Source organism: Triticum aestivum, chromosome 3B (assembly GCF_018294505.1).
Source record: "Triticum aestivum cultivar Chinese Spring chromosome 3B, IWGSC CS RefSeq v2.1, whole genome shotgun sequence".
Lineage (NCBI taxonomy): Eukaryota > Viridiplantae > Streptophyta > Magnoliopsida > Poales > Poaceae > Triticum > Triticum aestivum.
In genome coordinates, this window is record NC_057801.1 from 703,016,781 (window position 1) to 703,027,192 (window position 10,412).

At 43.0% G+C, this 10,412-nt stretch overlaps 1 pseudogene; it reads right to left on the minus strand.

Moving 5' to 3' along the window:
• Window positions 1–237: 237 nt before the first annotated feature.
• Window positions 238–1,804, minus strand: LOC123067733 (uncharacterized; annotated as a pseudogene).
• Between the last annotated feature and the right edge of the window lie 8,608 nt (window positions 1,805–10,412).

The window sequence follows — 10,412 nt, forward strand, 5'->3', positions numbered from 1 at the left end:
TCTGCAACTAAATTTCTAGCAACAAGGAAGCACCCAGCAAAATTCAGATAGGCATTATACTAGATTCTGCAATGCAATGTTTATCTTACTCAGAAGCAGAGCAGGTATCCACCAAAATTCAGTCTGACAGCTACATGTAACCCAAATTCAGACATACTACATGTAACCCAAATTCTTCTACAACTGAACTTGTAACCACCAAATTCAGACAAGCAAGCAACCAAATCAATTGGGTCATCAGTGAGTCACCTGCAGCACGACAGAGTTGATGACATCGGCGTATCTGACGTCGAGGTTGAGCGACATACATCGGGCGGGGGCCATGGCGTAGCACCTGGTGCGGCCCCTCTCGACCTTGCCGAGCTTGTCGAGGTTGAGCACGACGACCATGGTGAGCAAGGCGGCGACACCGGCGTTGAGGGAGTGGCCCATGAAGGTGAGCGTGTAGGCGGGGTACCGGTCGAGGAGGTCCCGGAGTAGGTCGCACTCCCTATCGAGCACCCAGCCGGCGGCGCGGAGGAGGCCGTTGTGGACATAGCCGCCGTTGAAGCGGCGCTTGCCGAGGCGGTTGTCGAGGAGCGTGCGCGTGGTCGAGGTAGACGAGGTAGGGCGTGACCCACTCCCCCGTGTCGGTGTAGGTGCGGCGGCGCATGACGTTTGAGGGGTCGAGGAGGAGGGGCGCTGCGGCGAGGAGGTGGGGCGGGGCGTAGTTGGCCATGACGAGGCGGCACATCCTGGGCACGAGCGCGAAGTCGTCGGCGGCGGCGTGGCCCCAGGTGGCGCTATCGTGGTGGCCGGAGTGGACGCACCGCTTCCACGCCCTGCGGCGGTGCGTTGAGGAGAGGAGGTGGGAGCGGAGACGGGATTGGGGATCTGGATAGGGCGCTGAGTGTTTTTTTGAGACATGGCGTGGGATGGTTGGTGGGGTGGGAGCAGATGCAGGTGGTAGCGTGGGGTTTATAACCCGCGCTACTACTATCGACTTAGTAGTAGCTTGGGTTTATAGCCCACGCTACTACTACGGCTGGTCCCGGGAGGCACAGTGCAAATAACTTAGTAGTAGCGAGGGGTAAAAACCCGCGCTACTACTATCATGTTATTAGTAGCGCGGTTTTCTCAAGCTCGCTACTGCTAATTAGCAGTAGCGTTTGTTTTTAAACCGCGCTGCTGCTAAGATTCTGTGTATAAGGTTTTCCCTAGTAGTGATATTTGTGCCATATCACGAGACCATGCTCAGTTTCATGAATTCCCGGTCACTTTTGGATTTTCTGAAATTTAAAATTCAGGATTCGAAACAATATCATAACCTGCATCATGCAATAAATTTTCAAGTGATACATCTTTCCTGTTGTATTTCTTAAGAAAGGATTTGGTCAAAGATTTTGCTTAGTTAGAGTTTAGACAAGTTATATATGTAGAGTAAAAGGATAATCTCTTCGTATCAGTGCATTGCCTGATATATTAACTCAAGTACCAGGCACGAAACAACATGCTCAATTCTGTGCTCATCCTGGTGTAGTACTCCTATTAGTAATAGGCAATGGAGTTGACGGGTGACCTTGGGTAGCGGCAACCGAGGGAATTGAACCATGCTCTGCACGGTAGGTAACATTGTCTAGTTACTAAAGCATCCCTCCATTGTTCGTCGGTAGTCATTATGGACCGGGGACATGAGGGGAATTTCCTAGGGCTGGAATTTTGACTCGAGACGCGGAGGCTTGACTGGTTGGGGTTGGCTAATGTGCGTACCACGCACGCCACCAGAAGGGCACGAGCTCGGTTTTTTAGGATCACCATGAGCCATGGTATGGCTGGTACGCCGTTGGGTCCTACCATTCGAGAATACGAAAGGAATCTTTTAAATTGCCGAACAGATCTATGTGTATTACAATGCCCGTATTTTCCTTGCAAATAGTAATCTCAACGTGGTAATTGATTTATGACAAGTTCTTGAATTAGAGTGTGTTTGTGATATAGTGATCTCAACATGGATTTCACATTTCATGGTATCCCTAGTAAGTTTTTCATTGCAAATTTAAATTTAAAAAATGAACGGTATGGTGGTGAGAAAACTTTGTATGTATCAAGCATATTACCACACACACACACACACACACACACACACACACACACGAATACAACAACAATCCAGTAAGTATAGTGCATCTATTTTTCCAAACCGTGCATGTATGACACAAATTCAAAAATAGTCCTTCTGTTCCTAAATATTTGTCTTTTAGAGAATTCAACAAGTGACTACATATGGAGCAAAATGAGTGAATCTACACTCTAAAATATGTCTATATACATCCGTATGTGGCAGTCCATTTGAAATCTCTAAAAAGACTAATATTTAGGAACGAAGGGAGTAAAATGAAGACATGCATGGTCTTCAATTCAATATTTAAAATGAACAGGAAACTGAAACATGAATATTAAGTCTAGTACTACATACATGCAAATGTTGTGTTTAGGCGGAGCTATGTAGATTGTCGGGGGTTAACCCCTCGACCTTAGATAAAATTGTGAAGCTTTGTTTAGGATTGTTTAGATTGTATTATTTGACCATTATATTTGTCCCCATCCTCCCAAACACCGATTGGTTGTACACCCCCTCCTCCCCGGGAGAATATCATGTGCCCCCACACCTTAGATGCTAGATGCTGATATGAGTTGCTTGGAGCTTGTAGATCTGAGATATAGCAGCTCACAGGATGTTCTAATATTTTTACAAGAAACCTTAATGAGTTTGAGAATTGCACACAATTTGTACAAAAACTACTCAGATGCCCTTGGATCCCATATCCAACGACCTCGAAGCTTGTATCACCGTAGCATCTAAGAATATCATGTGCTACCAAACCTTAGATGCTTTGGTGATACAAGCTCTTCGGAGCCGTTAGATTTGTGATCCAACAACTCCTCGGTGGTTTGAATGTTTTTTTTGCAGAAAAGCCCCCAAAGAGTTCGGCCACTGCTTACAAGCACAAAGACTGCTCAGATGCCATTGGATCTCAGATTGAACAACCTCGAAGCTCGTATCATCATAGCATCCAAGCTGCGAGAGCACCTGATGTTTTCTCGCATGGGAGAATATGAGGTGCTCCCGCACCATAGATTCTATGGTGATACGAGTTCCCAGAGATCTAATGGCTCACAATAGGAGGTTTGAATGTTTTTGCAATATATGCCTAAGAGAGTTTGGGAATTGCGCAGAAAGTACAAGTACTATGCATGTGGCATCTAATCATAGATCATACGACTTAGATGCTCATATCACCCTAACGGCTAATTAAGCTACGGGGAGCACCTAATATGAGCAACGGGGAGCCGTTGGATCCAAGATGAAGTGGCACACATGAGGCCTGAATGTTTTATTTGCAAAAAAAAACCTTGAAGAGTATGGAAATTGCGCATAATTACCAAGACTACTACCAAGCCTTGGAGAGTATGCAAAAAAAAAACCTTGGAGAGTATGGAAATTGCGCACACATGAGTTTTTACGTTGTTAGAATATCACACTCGTATCACCATAGCATCAAAGCTGCGGGGTGGATGTGATATTCTATGCCGCTATCATTTTTGTTCCTAAATTTGCAAAATGCGTGTAACTCATGCCGTTACTTGTCTAACCGCGCAAAGTGTTTGTTCAAAAAAACCATCTTACACTGAAATACCAGAACAACACAAAAGGGTCCCACTTGTCATTGAAAAAATTTGGACTTAAAACTAACAAATCTGAAAGATGAGATTCAAACTGGCAACCTGGACTACAAAGCGTAAGTCGATAGCCTGAAACAACAACGGTTGTTGGCTTTGTCCCATAACTTGATTTTATACAATATTACGTTGAGTAGAGTAGAGGGAGTGGCTCGTCAACACGTGCATGACCGTTGACTCACTTACTGGTGGGTTCCAGGTCTGCGATCTCTCTCCTCTCCATCGTCTAACCTTTAGACGCACCGGCGCGCACGAAGAGCGGCGCTAGCTTGCGGTGGTGTTATTATAACTCAAAAATCTTGGAAAATAGAAGAATCGCCTAGAACAAGAGACGTTGTGGCTGGTCGAGATGGAGCTAACCACACCTATCCTCCGTGCCACGTTAGCATGATGAAGCTGTGTGGCTAGTGGTGTGTTTTCAACCGATTGGCTGGGTCCCGAGGTTGAACCATAGGTAGTACATCTGATACAATATATTTTTACACACACATTTTTCCTCCGTGCGGAGACGTGGCACACCCTACCGCGCGGTTTTGGGGTCCTCCCAGGTGGTGCACGCATATATTCTTCCTTGCCGATATGTGGGACGCCCTATCACGCATTTTCTGGGTTCTCCTCGGTCGTAGTGCCGAAGCAAGTAAATGAGTCATCAAATCACGAAAGACCACCTTTTCCCCTGAGTACATCAGTGAAGCACTATGGCTAGCTAGTTGGGCTAGTGCAACCGATTAGCTAGGCCATCGCCACATTTGTTTTTTCACCCCTTTTTTATCTCCTTGCTGGCAGGTAAATTTAAATATCCACCATGGTGTTGCTCTGGTCTTTGGGTGCGGCAGGCGCGACAGGATTTTTTATTTTTTGATTGATGGGAGCAGGCATGGCAGGATTTTTAATTTTTTGATTGACGGGAGCAGGCGCGACAACAATTAGTCATGATGACTCCGCCTGTAAAACCCACTGCTCCCTGATGTGAAAAGTCGTCGACTGGTGTTTTCCCATGGTGAAAACCAAAATATTCACCCTGCTACTCGGCTGGCTCCCTCCGCCTTCCCGTAGATTGCATAGCCTTTCTGCCATTTCCCCCCCTTAATTGCTTCTACCTGGTGCCATGGCGGTGTAGCAGATCATCGAGTCTGAGGTGAGGCGCCTGACACAGGAGCTCCAGGCCAAGGATGCGGAGCTCAGGGCCAAGGACGTGGAGCTCCATGAGCTCAAGGAGGAGAGGAGTGCCTGCTACGTCTCCAACGTATTACTTTTCCAAACACTTTTGCCCTTGTTTTGGACTCTAACTTGCATGATTTGAATGAAACTAACCCGGACTGATGCTATTTTCAGCAGAACTGCCATGATGGTTTTTTATGCGTAGAAAGCAAAAGTTCTCGGAATGTCCTGAAAATCCACGGAGGCACTTTTTGGAAAATATAAAAAATACTGGCAAAAGAATCAAGACCAGGGGGCCCACACCCTGTCCACGAGGGTGGGGGGCGCGCCCTCCCCCTGGGCGCGCCCCCTGTCTCGTGGGCCCCCTGAGGCTCCGCCGACCTCAACTCCAACTCCATATATTCTGTCTCGCAGAGAAAAAAAATCAAAGATAAAGTTTCATCGCGTTTTACAATACGGAGCCGCCGCCAAGCCCTAATCTCTCTCGGGAGGGCTGATCTGGAGTACATTCGGGGCTCCGGAGAGGGGGATTGGTCACCGTCATCATCATCAACCATCCTCCATCACCAATTTCATGATGCTCACCGCCGTGCGTGAGTAATTCCATCGTAGGCTTGCTGGACGGTGATGGGTTGGATGAGATTTACCATGTCAGGGTTTATCCCTAGTATCCACTATGTTCTGAGATTGATGTTGCTATGACTTTGCTATGCTTAATGCTTGTCACTAGGGCCCGAGTGCCATGATTTCAGATCTGAACCTATTATGTTTTCATGAATATATGTGTGTTCTTGATCCTATCTTGCAAGTCTATAGTCACCTATTATGTGTTATGATCCGACAACCCCGAAGTGACAATAATTGGGATACTTCTCTGTGATGACCGTAGTTTGAGGAGTTCATGTATTCACTATGTGCTAATGCTTTGTTCCGGTTCTCTATTAAAAGGAGGCCTTAATATCCCTTAGTTTCCACTAGGACCCCGCTGCTACGGGAGGGTAGGACAAAAGATGTCATGCAAGTTCTTTTCCATAAGCACGTATGACTATTTACGGAATATATGCCTACATTACATTGATAAACTGGAGCTAGTTCGGTGTCACCCTATGTTATAGCTATTACATGAGGAATCGCATCCGACATAATTATCCATCACTGATCCATTGCCTACGAGCTTTTCACATATTGTGCTTCGCTTATTTACTTTTCTGTTGCTACTGTTACAATCACTACAAAACCCAAAAATATTACTTTTGCTACCGTTACCTTTATTATCATACTACTTTGCTACTAAATACTTTCCTGCAGATACTAAGTTATCCAGGTGTGGTTGAATTGAAAACTCAACTGCTAATACTCAAGAATATTCTTTGGCTCCCCTTGTGTCGAATCAAAAAATTTGGGTTGAATACTTTACCCTCGAAAGCTGTTGCGATCCCCTACACTTGTGGGTTATCGAGACTAATTTCTGGCGCCGTTGCCGGGGAGCATAGCTCTGTTCTCTAAGTCACTTGGGATTTATATCTGTTGATCACTATGAAGAACTTGAAAGACAAAAGAACTAAGATTTTTCCCTCAACTACGAGGGGAGGTAAGGAACTGCCATCTAGCTCTGCACTAGATTCTCCTTCTGTTTTGAGTAAGCTTGCGACACCTAAACCTGCTACTGCTATGAATTCTGATATGTCGCATGTTATCTATGATGCCACTTCAGCTATGCATGATACCTATGATGAAACTACTTCTGTGCGTGATACTTCTTTGCCATTAGGTGAATTTCTTGATGAACAACTTGCTAGAGTTAGGGGAATGAAATTATTGAAGATGCTATTATTGATGATAGTGATGATGAAAATTCTCCCAATGATTATGAATTCCTGTTGTTCCTGAGGGTTATGTTATGAATGAAGAAGCTGCTAGAGCTATCTTTGCTTGCAATGATAGATATGATCTTAAGAAATTATTAGCTAAAGGGAAGCAGCAGTCTCTTAATGCTAGAATGAAACCTGACCCTGCTTTTGCTACTTCACCTATCGGTGTTACTGATAATGATTATGAATTCTCTGTTGATCCTGAAATTATTACTTTAGTTGAATCTGATCCTTTTTATGGCCTTGAATCTGAAACTGTTGTGGCACATCTTACCAAGTTGAATGATATAGCCACCCTGTTTACTCATGATGATAAATCTCGCTATTATTATATCCTTAAGATATTTCCGTTCTCATTAAAGGGTGATGCTAAGACTTGGTATAATTCTCTTGCTCCTGGTTGTGTGCGTAGTCCCCAGGATATGATTTATTACTTCTCTGCTAAATATTTCCCTGCTCATAAGAAACAAGCTGCGTTACAGGAAATATATAATTTTGTGCAAATCAAAGAAGAGAGTCTCCCACAAGCTTGGGGGAGGCTTCTCCAATTAATTAATGCTTTTCCTGATCATCCTCTCAAGAAAAATGAAATAATTGATATCTTTTATAATGGACTAACCGATGCTTCCAAGGACTACTTGGATAGTTGTGCTGGTTGTGTTTTCAGGGAAAGAACAGTCGACGAAGCTGAACTATTGAATAATATGTTGACTAATGATAATAATTGGACTCTTCCTGAGCCAATTCTTGAGGCAATTCCTGAACCAATTGAGCCAACTCCTGAGCCTATTCCTAAACCCACTCCGAAGAAGAGAGGTGTTTTATTTCTCAGTCCCGAAGATATGCAAGAAGCAAAGAAATCAATGAAAGTAAAAGGTATTAAAGCTGAAGATGTTAAGAATTTACCTCTTATTGAAGAAATACATGGTCTTAATATACCGCCTGTTGAAGAACCACATTGTCTTGATAACCCGACACAGGTAGTAAAGGTAAATTCTCTCTATAGATATGATAAAGTTGAAATTCCCTCCACTAAATTTCATAGCCCATGCTTAGATGAATTTAATGACTTTATGGCTAGACAAGAAAGTTTTAATTCTTATGTTGGTAGAGAGTTAAAGAATAATGCTTTCGAGATAGGACGCGTGAGCGATAATATGGCTAGAGTTAAAGGTGAACTTAAACTCGTTAGCAAATATGCTTCTATGGTTGCTACTCAAGTTGAGCAAGTACTTAAAGCTCAAAATGATTTGCTTGAGGAATTAAATAATAAAAATGACTTTGCTGTTAGAGTGGATACTAGAACTGGTAGAATGACTCAGGAACCTTTGTATCCTGAAGGCCACCCTAAGAGAATCGAGCAAGATTCTCAGAGAAATAATTTAGAGGCACCTAGTTCTTCTAAAAAGAAGAAAAAGAAAAATGATAGTACTTTGCATGCTTCTAGTGAACCCATTGTAGACACACCTGAGAATCCCAATGATATTTCTATCTCTGATGCTGAAACACAATTAGGTGATGAACATGAACCTAGTAATAATGTTAATGATAATGTTCATGTTGATGCTCAACCTAGCAAAAACAATGAAGTAGAGATTGAACCTGCTGTTGATCTTGATAACCCACAATCAAAGAATCAACGTTATGATAAGAGAGATTTTGTTGCTAGGAAGCACGATAGAGAAAGAGAACCATGGGTTCAGAAACCCATGCCCTTTCCTCCTAAACCATCCAAGACCAAGGATGATGAGGATTTTGAGAGCTTTGCTAAAATGATTAGACCTATCTTCTGACGTATGCGCTTAACTGATATGCTCAAAGTAAATCCTTATGCTAAGTATATGAAGGATATCATTACAAACAAAAGAAAGATACCGGAAGCCGAAATTTCCACCATGCTTGCTAATTACACTTTTAAGGGTGGAATACCAAAGAAACTTGGAGATCCGGGTGTACCAACTACACCATGCTCCATTAAAAGAAATTATGTTAGAACTGCTTTATGTGATCTTGGATCCGGTGTTAGTGTTATGCATCTCTCTTCATATCGTAGACTTGAATTGAATAAGTTGACACCTACTGAAATATCTTTGCAAATGGCCGATAAATCAACTGCTATACCTATCGGTATTTGTGAGGATGTGCCTGTTGTGGTTGCAAATGTCACTATCTTAATGGACTTTGTTATTCTTGATATTCCCGAGGACGATAGTATGTCGATTATCCTTGGTAGACCTTTTCTGAATACTGCAAGGGCTGTTATTGATTGCAACAAAGGCAATGTCACTTTTCATGTTAATGGTAATGAGCATATGGTACACTTTCCGAGGAAACAATCTCAAGTTCATAGCATCAATTCTATTGGAAAAGTCCCAACTATTATTATTGGAGGTTTTGAATTTCCTCTCCCTACGGTCAAGAAAAAGTATAATATTCTTATTGTTGGGGATGTTCATATCCCCGTTGAGGTAACTTAGTGTTATTCGAAATTTCTCCGGTTCCGTGATATTCGGAATGAGTTTGTTAACAAGACTTGATCAACCTTGTTAGTGGATTCATTTTGATGATCATGAGATGGATGAAACTAGAAGGCACAACCTTCTGTACCCTCTTTTTACTTTCTATTGTTTATAATAAATAAAGCAAAAATAATATTATCTATCTGTTTTCTGAATTACCCGAGCAATAAAAAATATCCCAAAAATAAAAGTGATCCAAATGACCTACAAATTTAGTATGATTTTTTTTGGAATATTTGAGAATTTTAGGCACTGAAATCACTACAGGAGGGGCAAGCACCAGGCCACGAGAGTGGAGGGCGCGCCCACCCCCCTAGGCGTGCCCCCTATCTCGTGGGCCCTTGGTGGCCCCCCTCCACTTATGCCAGCACTCACACACTCCATCTTCTACCCAAAAAAATCCCCATCCAGCTCAAGCACGAGTTCTAGCTCATTTTGCTGCGATTTTCGATCTCCTTGCTCAAAGTTCCATTCACAAAACTGCTTTGGGAGATTCTTGCTTGAAAATGTTAAGGAAACTTTTGAGGGGCTCTTCTAGCCAAGGCTCTCAGGAAACAAGCTAAAGAGAAGGAAAAAGCCAAGTATATTCTTCCTCGCTTAGCGGAAGTACGGCCGTGTGAATGGCCATGCGATGATTTCTTGAAAGAAGCTGGAATTCATGAAGATTTTTATTCTTTGATCGAGAATGCAGGCCTCACCGGTTTCCTCCACGACCGGATCGATCAGTATCTCTTACTCACCAATACTTTTGTGCAAATTTTTTATTATTATCCTAAGAAGTCACCGCCTTCAGTATCATTTCATTTATATGATGAGTTCAGAGAAATGTCTTTACGTAATTTTTGCATGGTATGTAGGATACCCTATGCGGGAGAATTAGAGGAACCCCATCGTAAAGATGTGGATGGCTTTGTTAACACTATAGCTGTAGAGGAGCCAAAGAAGGGTTCCGAGGTGAAAATCTCTAGCATACACTTTCCTGTTTTACGCTACTTTGCCATATTTGCTAGCAGATGCTTGATTGGTTGTGGAAATAGTGGAAACTTTAGTGTTCCTGATATTATCATTCTCCAACATGCCTTGCTTGGAGATAATAGTTTTAGTATGGGTGCCGTCATTGCTAAACGGCTAAGCCTGAATC